General features: G+C 49.6%; 1 protein-coding gene across 5 annotated transcripts in view; it reads right to left on the minus strand.

The window, feature by feature from the left end:
- RPS6KA5 (ribosomal protein S6 kinase A5) overlaps positions 1–13,033 on the minus strand; it is a 196,289-nt gene that overhangs the window by 175,790 nt on the left and 7,466 nt on the right. Inside the window, exons 1-2 of one of the 5 annotated variants that reach the window (XM_070798030.1) lie at positions 6,405–6,595; positions 6,171–6,230 (exon numbers count right to left, since the gene is read on the minus strand). The exons of 3 other annotated variants lie outside the window; for them this stretch is intronic. The gene's annotated coding sequence lies outside the window, so the exon portion shown is untranslated. Of the gene's footprint in view, positions 1–6,170; positions 6,231–6,404; positions 6,596–13,033 lie in introns of those variants that run through there. One more of the 5 variants, XM_070798033.1, reaches the window with a different exon arrangement.

The following is a 13,033-nucleotide window of genomic DNA, read 5'->3' on the forward strand; positions in this document are numbered from 1 at the left end:
AGACACACTCACCACCAGGGGACACGGACACGGACACGCTCACCGCCACGGGGACACTGACATGCTCACCACCGCGGGAACAATGACACTGACATTGACACACTCACCACCGTGGGGACACTGACATTGACACACTCACCACCATGGGGACACTGACATGCTCACCACCGCAGGAACAATGACACTGACACACTCACCACCATGGGGACACTGACACTGACAAGCTCACCACTGCCGGGACGTGGACATGCTCACCACTGTGGGGATACTGACACGCTTACAACTGTAGGGACACAGACACGCTCACCGCCATGGGGACACTGACACGCTCACCACCACAGGGACACTGACACAGACACACTCACCACCAGGGGGACACGGACACAGACACGCTCACCGCCACTGGGCGACTGAGCTCCATGGCACCAAAACGCAGGGACGACTGGAAAGCACTGGGCCCCTTCTGTGCAAAGCCGGGGAGAAGCGTTTCTCCACGGGGGTCCTGCCCTCTTCTTCGGTTAGGGCAGCCCTTGGGGAGCACTAACTTCCAGCTAAAGCAGCTGCGGTGCCCTCCTACTTGTATCTCCTGCAGGGTGGACCCTGGAGAAGCCCTGGAGCCAAAAGGAATCGATGCATACTAGAGGAAACAGGAGCACGCTGAGGCAGACCCTGCCCAGTGAAGGCAGTCAAGGCTGGGACAGGAGAGCCGGGAGAGGCTGTGCAGGGATGCTTCAAGGGCCGCTGACGGGACGCTCAGACGCCTTCTGCTGCCATTAAATCGGCCACCGAATGGCGACATGCAGGCCGAGTCGTCACGCGCGCACCTGGAACGCACGCCGGGTTACTCGGCAGCCACACCCAGGGAGCTGGAGGATAGGTAAACGGGTCACTGGGTCTTCAAGGAGCTGGCGCGGCTGCCGCCTGACAGTGGCAGGGGAGAGTTTACTCTGAGCTTGAGGTCTAACTGGGAGTGTTCCTGCTGCTGCCCCTCTAGGGAACGGAACTAAAGCGTCTGCAGCAGCAACTGCCCAGCAGGGCAAGGCAGCCGAAGGCGGAGCTCCCTCAGAGACGATGGCCTAAATCACACAACGCCAATGCCGTCCTGGCGGGCGGTCCATCACTCTGCTCCATCCCAGGGCTGGGTGAGCCAGGGCACCGTGAATGCCACTCTGGCCCCCGGTGGTAATTACACCCACCTCGCCCTGTGACACTGTTACACGGGGACACTGTGTGGCCCGTGTTCTTCCAGAGCCCCCCGTTTCCATGGATACAGGGAGACCCAGGTCCACGGAGGCTTTGCTATGACACTCGGGCAGTTTCCTCTCACCTGGGCGTTCTGAATTACCTGAGAGAAGGAGATGCTTTGTTTGGACCCTTCTAAAGGAGAAAAAGGCGATGGCACCCACTCCAGCACTCTTTGCCTGGAAAATCCCATGGATGGAGGAGCCTGGAAGGTTGCAGTCCATGGGGTCGCTAAGAGTCGGACATGACTGAGCGACTTCACTTTCACTTTTCACTTTCATGCATTGGAGAAAGAAATGGCAACCCACTCCAGTGTTCTTGCCTGGAGAATCCCAGGGACGGGGGAGCCTGGTGGGCTGCCGTCTATGGGGTCGCACAGAGTCGGACATGACTGAAGCGACTTAGCAGCAGCAGCAGCAGCAGCAGCAGCAGCACAGGAGAAAAGGAAAGATATAAACATCTGAATGCAGAGTTCCAAAGAATAGCAAGAAGAGATAAGAGCCTTCCTCAGCGATCAATGCAAAGAAATAGAGGAAAACAACAGAATGGGAAAGACTAGAGGTCTCTTCAAGAAAGTTAGAGATACCAAGAGAACATTTCATGCAAAGATGCGCTCGATCAAGGACAGAAATGGTATGGACCTAACAGAAGCAGAAGATATTAAGAACAGGTGGCAAGAATACACAGAAGAATTGTACAAAAAAGCTCTTCACGACCAAGATAATCACGATGGTGTGATCACTGACCTAGAGCCAGACAACCTGGAATGTGAAGTCAAGTGGGCCTTAGAAAGCATCACTACGAACAAAGCTAGTGGAAGTGATGGAATTCCAGTGGAGCTACTTCAAATCCTGAAAGATGATGCTGTGAAAGTGCTGCACTCAATATGCCAGCAAATTTGGAAAACTCAGCAGTGGCCACAGGACTAGAAAAGGTCAATGCCAAAAAATGCTCAAACTACCACACAATTGCACTCATCTCACACACTAGTAAAATAATGCTCAAAATTCTCCAAGCCAGGCTTCAGCAATACGTGAACTGTGAACTTCCAGATGTTCAAGCTGGTTTTAGAAAAGGCAGAGGAACCAGAGACCAAATTGCCAACATCTGCTGGATCATCGAAAAAGCAAGACAGTTCCAGAAAAACATCTATTTCTGCTTTATGGACTATGCCAAAGCCTTTGAATGTGTGGATCACAATAAACTGTGGAAAATTCTGAAAGAGATGGGAATACCAGACCACCTGACCTGCCTCTTGAGAAACCTATATGCAAGTCAGGAAGCAACAGTTAGAACTGGACATGGAACAACAGACTGGTTCCAAATAGGAAAAGGAGTACATCAAGGCTGTATATTGTCACCCTGCTTATTTAACTTATATGCAGAGTACATCATGAGAAACGCTGGGCTGGAAGAAGCACAAGCTGGAATCAAGATTGCTGGGAGAAATATCAATAACCTCAGATATGCAGATGACACCACCCTTAGGGCAGAAAGTGAAGAGGAACTAAAAAGCCTCTTGATGAAAGTGAAAGTGGAGAGTGAAAAAGTTGGCTTAAAGCTCAACACTCAGAAAACAAAGATCATGGCATCCCGTCCTATCACTTCATGGGAAATAGATGGAGAAACAGTGGAAACAGTGTCAGACTTTATTTTTCTGGGCTCCAAAATCACTGCAGACGGTGATTGCAGCCATGAAATTAAAAGACGCTCCTTGGAAGGAAAGTTATGACCAACCTAGATTGCATATTCAAAAGCAGAGACATGACTTTGCCAACAAAGGTCCGTCTAGTCAAGGCTATGGTTTTTCCAGTGGTCATGTATGGATGTGAGAGTTGGACTGTGAAGAAGGCTGAGTGCCGAAGAATTGATGCTTTTGAACTGTGGTGTTGGAGAAGACTCTTGAGAGACCTTTGGACTGCAAGGAGATCCAACCAGTCCATTCTGAAGGAGATCAGCCCTGGGTGTTCTTTGGAAGGAATGATGCTAAAGCTGAAACTCCAGTACTTTGGCCACCTCATGTGAAGAGCTGACTCACTGGAAAAGACCCTGATACTGGGAGGGACTGGGGGCAGGAGGAGAAGGGGACGACAGAGGATGAGATGGCTGGATGGCATTACTGACTCGATGGACTTGAGTTTGAGTGAACTCTGGGAGTTGGTGATGGACAGGGAGGCCTGGCGTGCTGCCATTCATGGGACTGCAAACAGTCGGACACGACTGAGTGACTGAACTGAACTGAAGGATCCAAAAGTCAAAAAGTGTGTTCTCCAGCCTCATAGAATAAATCCACTCCAACACGCTCTTCTCTGAGACTTCTGGTCTCAATACTCTGCCAAGGCAGTTCCTGCTTATTTACCTACTCTTGGTAGGTCACAGTCATGTCCAGACTCCTAGAACCATCCCAGAAGCATGTTAGGAGGAGGCTGCCAGGATGTTAAGTCCTGAATTGTGACCAGAGCACCCAGGTTAGTGAATTCTCCCCTCTCTAGCCTTACTACTCCGCCACGCCCGCTCCAACCCCTTCAAGATCCCCGGCCCCCGGGCACCCCCCACCACCCCCATGGGTGCACACTAGCCAGGCCCCTGGCTACCAGCCTGAGTGTCCTCTCCCTGATCAGACCATACCACGAGTGTGTCTAGCTTCTGTTCCGGGGACAGTATGAGAGGCGTCCACCTCAGAGGGACCAGCGCACGGGCTCCGGGCGAGCAGGCTGCTCCCCGCCCGCCTGTCCCGAGGACGCGGGCTCCGGGGCACGACACTCTCAGGCTCCTGCGCTCGGCGCCCCATCTGAGGGCTCTCTGCTCATGGGGTCTGGACCTCAATTCTGAACACCTACCAAGGGTGTGCAGGAGAGGCTGACCCCTGAATCGTAAAGAGTAAGGAGCTTACACGGGGGGCTGACCTTGCACAGCTTTGAGAAGCAAACAGTCCATGTGAGCCTGCTGCGCCTGCACGTGGAGCTGGGCCTAAAGACAGCCGGGCAGGCCGCTGGAAGGAAGAATGGATGCGAACGGGCAGAAGCCGAGAAATTGGAGTCCCAGAGACACGCCAGGGCTCCCAAGCGCACGGGCGCCTATGACATCAGCTCTGCCCACTCTGGCGTGGGCTGCCCGGCGGGGCACTCCGCCTCTCGCCTCTGGGGTCCGCATGCTCGCCCAGCCAGTTCCCACCAGGCTGCTGAAACGTGAGCAGGAGTCAGAAGCCTGGGGCAGAAACTGAAAATGTGCAGCATCCGTGCCTGAAATTAGGCACCACCAACTCAAAGGGCATCGAGGCCCACAGGAACTGTTTTTCACCGCTACACTGGACTCCAGCGAGGGGCAGACAACAGGAGCGAGAGGGCCAGAGAGGCCAGACATAGTCCCAACCATACACACAGTATGAGAGCCAAATGAGACGCGCAAGACGCTCAGCAAAGGACCCAACACAGAAAGCTCGGTAAACGACAGCCATCACTTTCGGTCAGACACTGAACTAAGATCCCGGCAGTGGCAACGCTGAGCCAGAAATGAAGGCGCCCTTTCAGAGACGGAGTTGACACACTGGGGGAAGGAACTGGTAGGTGGGAAGGACCCAAGGCAGAGGACGTCCAGGATGCATCTAGCTGGGGTCCAGGCAGGTGGGAAATGTCCCTAAATAAACCACGGCCAGCTCTGGAGGAAGAGGCAGCCTTCGAGCTGAGCGTGAGTGGGCCCCGAGGGCTGCCCAGCTACCTCTTGTTTGGCAGGTACTTGGGAGTAACTGGTAAGGAACCCCAGAAAGAGATCCAAGCGGAAGAGAGAGACTCAGATGGTAGTTCAAGCTGTGATACTTGATTTCCCAGAAAGACCGTGCAGAGTTAGAAGAAAGAGGGCTGACGGCAGATTACCAACATTTAAGGGGCAAGCAGAGGAGGCCAAGGGGAGAGGGCGGCGAGGTGGTCAGGGATGGGTGTGACCGGGGAGAGCAAGGCCACACCGAGCCCACACTCGTGTGCCGACGGCCCTAATGGGCCGAGGAGGATTAAACGGAGGCTCTTCCCAGATTAGGAGAACAGGGGGACATGAGTAACTGCAGACAGCGCACTTCTTGGGGGCATCAAAGACTGAACAGGAGATAAAGCCACAGCAACAGCTGGTATAAACTGCTCTTTCAACATCTGGTGGGAAAGGGAAAGATAGCAAAAACTAGAGGGCCACAGAGGAATTTTTTTCCCCTGATAAGATGGTTCAACCATGTGGGAAGAGGAGCCTGAAGACCAGGGCGAGTGGGGAAAATGGGGCAAGTTCTCTGAGGAAGTGGAATTCCTCAAACAGAGGCGTGAGGCGCCACGCGACTCAGTCATCCTTATTTAATACACCTGGGTCTGCTCTCAATCTACCACCTGGGAAGTACAGATGTAGCATCTATTTTACTGCGACCAGACCAACGAAGTTGTAACAGAACTTTTCTTGTAAAACCTTGCCTTTTCTTACTCAACGCTGCAAAAACATAAGCTTCTTGGACTAATTTAGCTTCATTCAAAAGGTGACAATTGTATGCAGTGAGAAAAAACTCGTTCTCTGCTATTTCGGTTCTTTTTTTTTCTTTTTGTTAAGGGGAAATAAATTATTTATACAACAATTTACAAGATAAACTCTAATTCTGGGGGTGTCCAGCATGTACAAAACCCTGAAGCCTAAACATCTTGACCCCTCGTCTGCAGAGTCGAGTAGTCTGATCCTGGGGACGACGTGAGAGCTAGCGGCTAAGCTGAACAGCCAGCACACTAGGTTCCTTTTAAGTGCCAGGTGGTAAGCTGTTCTGAAGCTGTTTAGATTTGTGGTTGGCCCTCAAACCATCTCTCTGGACAACATTCTGCTGGAGGCAGAACAAAGTTATATTTAATATCTGTGTACTTTAAAACAATGCTGCCCACTTTTCTCTTATTGCCGGGGTCACTTACCCTCAAGACTCACTGTGCTTTCAGCGTCTAAAACAGCAGTGTTTACTTATCCAGCTGATTCTGGAATTACATGATGGAGCCAATGTGAAAACTGAGTCAATAAGAAAACAAATGCTCGTAAAGCAGTAACAAACAGCCTTTTTTCCCCCCAATACATGTACCAAATAAATTTAACTTAGAAGAACGGAACTAAATATAACACTTCAAAAGTAAGAAAAAGAACATTATGCTTACGAAGAATTTTGGCATGATCCAGAAACCACGTCCAGAGAACGACCTCTGTGGAGAGCGCAGAGCGCGTCTGGCCGCATCCAAAGCCTCTCTGTATGTCCTTCACCTGTCTGTATGTCCTTCTGCAACGCTCTCCTATAAACTTCCGTCTGAAGCGTGTGAATTCTGTCTACTTTTTGCATGTTTCTCCATATCTAAGAATTTTTAAAGACCAGAAGAACAATTTTTAAAACAATAAAACTATTTTTCTCTTCTTGAATAAAGAACTGCCCTTCTTCACAACTCATAGAGAAGGGGAAAAAGCATGACCTGGAAACTCCCGTATCTTCCTGCCACCAAATCTACAAAAGAATCTGTATCCATTCCCACTTCTCATCACAACATAAGCGATGAGGGCGCTTCCCTGGTGGTTCAGTGGCTAAGAATGTGCTCCCAGAGCAGGGGGCGCAGGGTCGACCCCTGGTCAGGGAACTAGAGCCCACACATGGAAACTGAAGACCCCGTGTGCTGCAACAGAGACCGTGGGTGCCGCGACTGAGACCCAGCACTGCCAAATAAAGAAAGAAATTGTGTTCAAAAAAAAAAGAAGCAACGGGCCTTCTCAGTGCCTTCAGTTATCCCCTCTTTCTGTGTATCTTCAGTAGTTCTCTCTCTCTTTCTCCCTATAATGGACTCACACTAAACGTATTCTAGCATCACTCCTCTTAAAATAACAAAACATAGCTGCCCCAGCGGAACCCCTGGCGAAGTCTCTCTCTTTAATCCCCTCTGGAACCAAGCCTCTTCAAAGTTTCCACTCGCAGACTTCCCTGGCGGCACAGTGGATAAGAATCCGCCTGCCAATGAGGGGACACAGGTGTGATCCCGGCCCGGGCAGAGCCCACGTGTGACGGAGAAGTGAAGCCTGTGCCTCACAGCTGCTGAGCCCGTGCTCTAGAAGCCTGTGCAGCGAGGGAAAGCCCAGCCAGCACTGCCAGATATAAATTAAATCAATAAATAAAGCAGTGTTGTACATGTAAAAAAAGTAATTTTTCTAAGTACTCACTTGCATCCACTCCTCAGTCCATTGCAATCTGGCCTCCCCCTCAAACCTCCACTAAAATTGCTCTTGATAAGGTCATCAGCTGCTCAGTCGGCGGTGACAGGCCCTCTGAAGCACCTTCTCTCCTTGCCTTCCTGGCATCACAGCTCTCCGAGGTCTCTCCCACCCCCACCCGCTCCCGGCCGTTCCTCCTTTGCATTCCTTCTTAGCTACTCCTTTCTTACCCATCGTCTAAATTCTAGAGTTCTTCGAGGCTCAGTTCTGAGTCCCCTTCTTCTCTCCATTCTACAAGCTTTCCTGAGATGATCTCATTCACAACTGGGCTTCCAAAGCCATCTACATCCCAGTGATGCTAGAATTTTCACCTGCAGCCCAGACACCTTCGCCGAGCTCCAGGCCCACATCCCACTGATGAAAGAAAGCACAACAGTTTAGGTCAGCCTGGGGGGCCAGACCACTCAGGTTTCAAGACTTTATATTTACTTCCTGGGTAATCCTGAGCAAGTCAGTGACGTCTCTAAGACTCAGTTTCCCCATCTGTAAAACTGGAATAATAAAAATGGTACTGACTTCATAAGGCTACCGCGTGGACTACATGAGTTGATACAAGCACCAGGTCGGCAGCACACAGCAAGCTTTCATTACCCACGACTGCTATCACCACGTGTGTCTACTCGAGTATGTCAGAGGCGTCTCAAGCTTTGATCTGTACACATCTGGGTTCGATCCTTTCTGCCCACCCCATGGGCATCACCCCTGGCTCACCTTCTGTGAGCTCTAAGGAAGAATCCCAACGCGGCCTCCGTGGCCTCTGTGCGGCCCCTGCCCTGAGCACCTGAGCACGAGGAGACGCCACTCTTGGGAGACAGGGATTTTGCTGCTCATGTACTTAAGGTCCCAAATCAGTTGATCTCACGATAGGAAGATTGTTCAGGTAAGTCGGACCTAATTACACAAAGCCTAGAGATGACAGAAGATTTGGACGTCAGAGCGCAGGAGCCGGGAAGCGTGTCACCAGCTCAGAGGCCTGAAGATGGGGGGCCAGGTGAGTGGGTGCAGACGGCCTCTGCAGCCGACAGAGGCCCCACTGGCGCCACTGAGGACGCTGCGGCCGCAGACTGAAGACGTTGGGAGGAGAGTCTGCTGGCCATGGCAACGAGCTTCCAAGTGCATTTCTTCCCAGAGCCGCCAGACAAGAACTCTGGCTGGCTACCATCTTTTTCTTTTACGATTTCTGATGTGGGCCATCTGAAGTCTTCATTGAATTCGTTATACTATTGCTTCTGTTCTGTTTTAGTATTTTTGGCAGCGAGGCATGTGGGATCTCAGCCCCTGAACCAGGGACGGGACCTGCACCCCCTGCATGAGAAGGCGGAGTCTTAACCACTGCACCACTGGGAAGTCCCATCTGCCTACCATCTTGACGTTAACCATACCGTGGAGAATTCTAACCTACCGAACTGTAAGCTAATGAACAAGTGCTATTACAAGCCACTAAGTTTGTGGTGATTTGTCATGCAGCAACTGAAAATTAATACACCATCTGAACAAACCGTACCTTCAAACATATGTTTGTTCCAGCCCGAAAATCTCATATCACTACCACCCAAGTTCCGCTGATATATTCTGCTAAATATATCTCAAATACTTTCACAATTCTTAATTTCTAATCGTTACCCAATCCCAACTTGTATTTGCACCTGAACTTCCACAAGAGCCTCTGAACTTGTCTCCCCTCAGACACTCTTTCCTACCTTGCCCCTCACATGAGGAAGCCGTTTTTTTAACAGTGCAAAACTAATCTCTGAAAAATCCTTCAGCAGCTTCACCCTGCACTCAGGGTGACACCTGAACAACCCACAGAGCCCGCCCACCGGCTCGGCTACCTTCTCAGCGCGTTTCCTGCGGCTCTCCTGCTTGGACACAAGCTTGGGCCACAAAGGCCTTCCATCCGGTACCTGGGCTGCAAGCCCTCCCCTCTCCAGGACCATCTGCCGCTGCCTCTGGCAGAAACGCCTCGCTGCCCGCCCCCTACGCGGCACCCCACGACAGCAGGGCCGGCGGACACTCCGCCACACAGATGCTCCCCCACTTCCTCTGGAGGCCGGCCACCCTCAGACTCTCTCAGAGCGTCTGCATGACCCCATGGCCTATCACAACTACAATCCTATGGTCAACTGTGTGGTTACGGAAGGAAGGTCTTTCTCTTTAGATGTGTTCAATGAGGGGAGGAGCCGTGTCTAATTTGTTCCCTGCAAAAATCCGGCATCTGTTACGGTGCCAGACACACAAGAATCGACAAGTCCGTAATGGGTGAATCGAACTGTGGCTCTTTTGCCCAATTTATACACGACAGAAGTACATCAAAGTTATGTGTTTGATTTGTGTGTACCCGTTAGATCTGTCCTACTCTAGCCAATTATGATGTTTCCTTACAAACAAGGACATGGTATAAAGGAAAAACAGGGGCACATTCACGGGGAAGGGCTAGTGCAGATCCACTGATGAGGTTCAGTGCTCACATCCTTTCAATGCAACATCATTTATTTAGATATGAAGTACAACATTTCCTTATTACACGTTTTAAATAGTTTTTTCTATAGGAAAAATATGTCATTTCAATCCAGTATTGATGTGGTTAGAGGACAGACTGCTTCAGTGGCCTGAATTTTCCCATTACTGAGGGGATATTCCACCAACACAGAAAAGAGAGGCCTGTGTACGACTTCCATCATTTTGCCAATAAAATTTGTTTCTTAAAGTATGCCTCAATTTTACTGATTTCTCACTATATACTTTTTAAAAACTCTAAAACGCCATTAATTAATCTGAGACCTACTTTTTCCCTCTTAGGAGAAAGATAAAAATAGCACGAACACCACACCACAAAGATTTAAGAAACAAAATCCTGGATAGAAAGTCAAACGTCTTTCTACATTGTCCGTATTATTCATGGTTTGTATATAAATGTATTTATTTAATGAGATATTTACCTAATTCCTGCTTGGTCTAGAAAAGACTTAGGACAAATTATTGAAATTAACTAAAGTGTAAGAAAGGAAGAAAGACTAAGGGCAGAAGATGACGCCAGGAAGAGGCCTCAAGATGCACGCTAGGTCACAGTTGTATGTGGTGTAGCCCTGAGATGTGAAGCTTTCTAGCCACCAACTTGGTAAAAGAGGCCTGCCCTGGGGGTCTACTTCACAGCATTCCTATGAAAACCAGAACCGCTGGTCACAGCAGCTCAGCCAGGCTGGGTACCAAGATCAGAAAGGAATGTCTTGGGGATTCCCTAGAGGGAACACCATCCTATTTCTTCTAAGAAGCAGACATTTGTTACCAGTTTCTACTAAATGGTTGTTTAAATGACTGATTGCTTCACACTGTTATCCTACTCAATTACCCAAGCCTGGGGCAAAATTATCTCTTGGTTCATCCAGTCTTAAGCAAGATGTGTTGGTTTCCTATTGCTGCTGTAAAAGATTACATAAACTTCATGGTTTATGAACAACATGCTGCTAAGTTGCTTCTAAGTCGCTTCAGTCGTGTCCAACTCTGTGCGACCCCATAGATGGCAGCCCACCAGGCTCCCCCGTCCCTGGGATTCTCCAGGCAAGAACACTGGAGTGGGTTGCCATTTCCTTCTCCAACGCGTGAAAGTGAAAAGTGAAAGTGAAGCTGCTCAGTCGTGTCCAACTCTTAGCGACCCCATAGACTGCAGTCCACCAGGCTCCTCCGTCCATGGGATTTTCCAGGCAAGAGGACTGGAGTGGGTGCCACTGCCAACATAAATGCGTCTTATTATAGTTCTAGAGCTCAGAAGTCTCAGGCTGGGTTCCACAGAGCAGCCAAGTAACAGAGCTGCACTCCTCTTGGGCAGGCCAGGGGCCTGGCCGTCCTCCTCCGTGAGAGCCCGCTGCTCCTTGGCTCGGGGCCCCTCTCCAGCAGGGGCGTCGCTCCCATTTCTGCTGCCACCGTCGCACCTCCTCCTCCCCGTCTGTTTCCACTCTCGTTAACACCTTCTCTCGGATCCACCTACTTCCCTCTCACAAGGACCTCTGCTTACACTGCGCCCGTGTCAGAATTCCCCACCCTTAAGTCTGCACGGTCTCTTTGTCATGTGAGGAACCATACTTACAGGTTAGGGGGAGGAGGTGTATTAATTCAGTCCACCACACAAGAAGACCATCAATTGACTTGTTTGCAGCTACTGGCAGTTTACACATTGTAGTGGTGGTGTCAGAAAAGTAACATTATAAGAGCAAATTTACGGAGGTACAGTAAAGCCACAAATGGAAAACTCAAAAGCTTTTTCTTTAATTTCAAGAGTTAATCATTTTAAGTACTATTTTAGTACTTAAAAAGAATTATTTTAAGTACTAAGTTCACCTGTCTTCCAAAGAATTTGATATATAAAAATATTATTTACACAATTTTTTTGTCAGGAACACACTAATTATATAAAAAGAGGCACACCTACACCAAAACCTGAGTGTGAAATTTAAAAATTGCAATACCGAGTCCTGGGCTAAAATCTGGGAACTTTACCTCCCTATTCTCCTGCTGCCACAGGGCAGGATGCCTACTGAGTGTTTAAAAAAAAAAAAAGTGAGACAGCCAGCTCACTCACAACTTTAGGTAGTATAAAGTCCAGAGAACTTCCTTGATTTTTGCAAGAACAGCTACAGTTGAACCCAGAGGGGCACTGTGACAGACAAACATGGCAAGCGCACGGTTCTCCTTTAGACTCAACTCATCTGCCCTGAGGAGAAGGCGATGGCACCCCACTCCAGTACTCTTGCCCGGAAAATCCCATGGATGCAGGAGCCTGGTAGGCTGCAGTCCGTGGGGTCTCTAAGAGTCGGACACGACTGAGCGACTTCATTTTCACTTTTCACTTTCCTGCATTGGAGAAGGAAATGGCAACCCACTCCAGTGTTCTTGCCTGGAGAATCCCAGGGACGGGGGAGCCTGGTGGGCTGCCGTCTATGGGGTCGCACAGAGTCGGACTCGACTGAAGCAACTTAGCAGCAGCAGCAGCAGCAGCGTCTTCCCTGAAAACAAGAGCAATGCAGGAGCGATCCTACCTCTGAGGTGCACCAAGCTCTGAAAATTGTTCCAGGAGCTCAAAGGAGAAAGCTGTGACAACCCCTCCCTCCCACTGCAGTTTGGGGTTGACATCTCTCAAAAGCGTGTTTAATTGTGACGCTTCAGTCAACACATGATGTTACTATGCCAGATGTCCCCCAGAGGAATTTTTGCCAAGCATCAGCTTCTTTTTCAGGGGAGGAATTCAATCCCGCCCACCAGATCACTTGTGTCTCCAGGAATCTGAGGTTTCAGGATTCTTTTTTGCTTTGCAGTATAGAGGTTAATGGCAGGTTTTATACAACAGCTGACTTGCCACCTAAGAAGGTTTTCCCTGACTATGGACGGCAAATACAAAATACACTGGAATCCCCCCAGACTTAAGGGCTGAGATTCCACTTCCTTTGCCCAAATAGATCATTTTCTTAATCTCTAAAACTTGTGACAGAAACTTAAGAACAGATTTTCTTTTAAGGTCTAAGCTCCAGGGAATTAAGTTAGG

Source organism: Bos indicus, chromosome 10, assembly GCF_029378745.1.
Source record: "Bos indicus isolate NIAB-ARS_2022 breed Sahiwal x Tharparkar chromosome 10, NIAB-ARS_B.indTharparkar_mat_pri_1.0, whole genome shotgun sequence".
Taxonomy (NCBI): Eukaryota; Metazoa; Chordata; class Mammalia; order Artiodactyla; family Bovidae; genus Bos; species Bos indicus.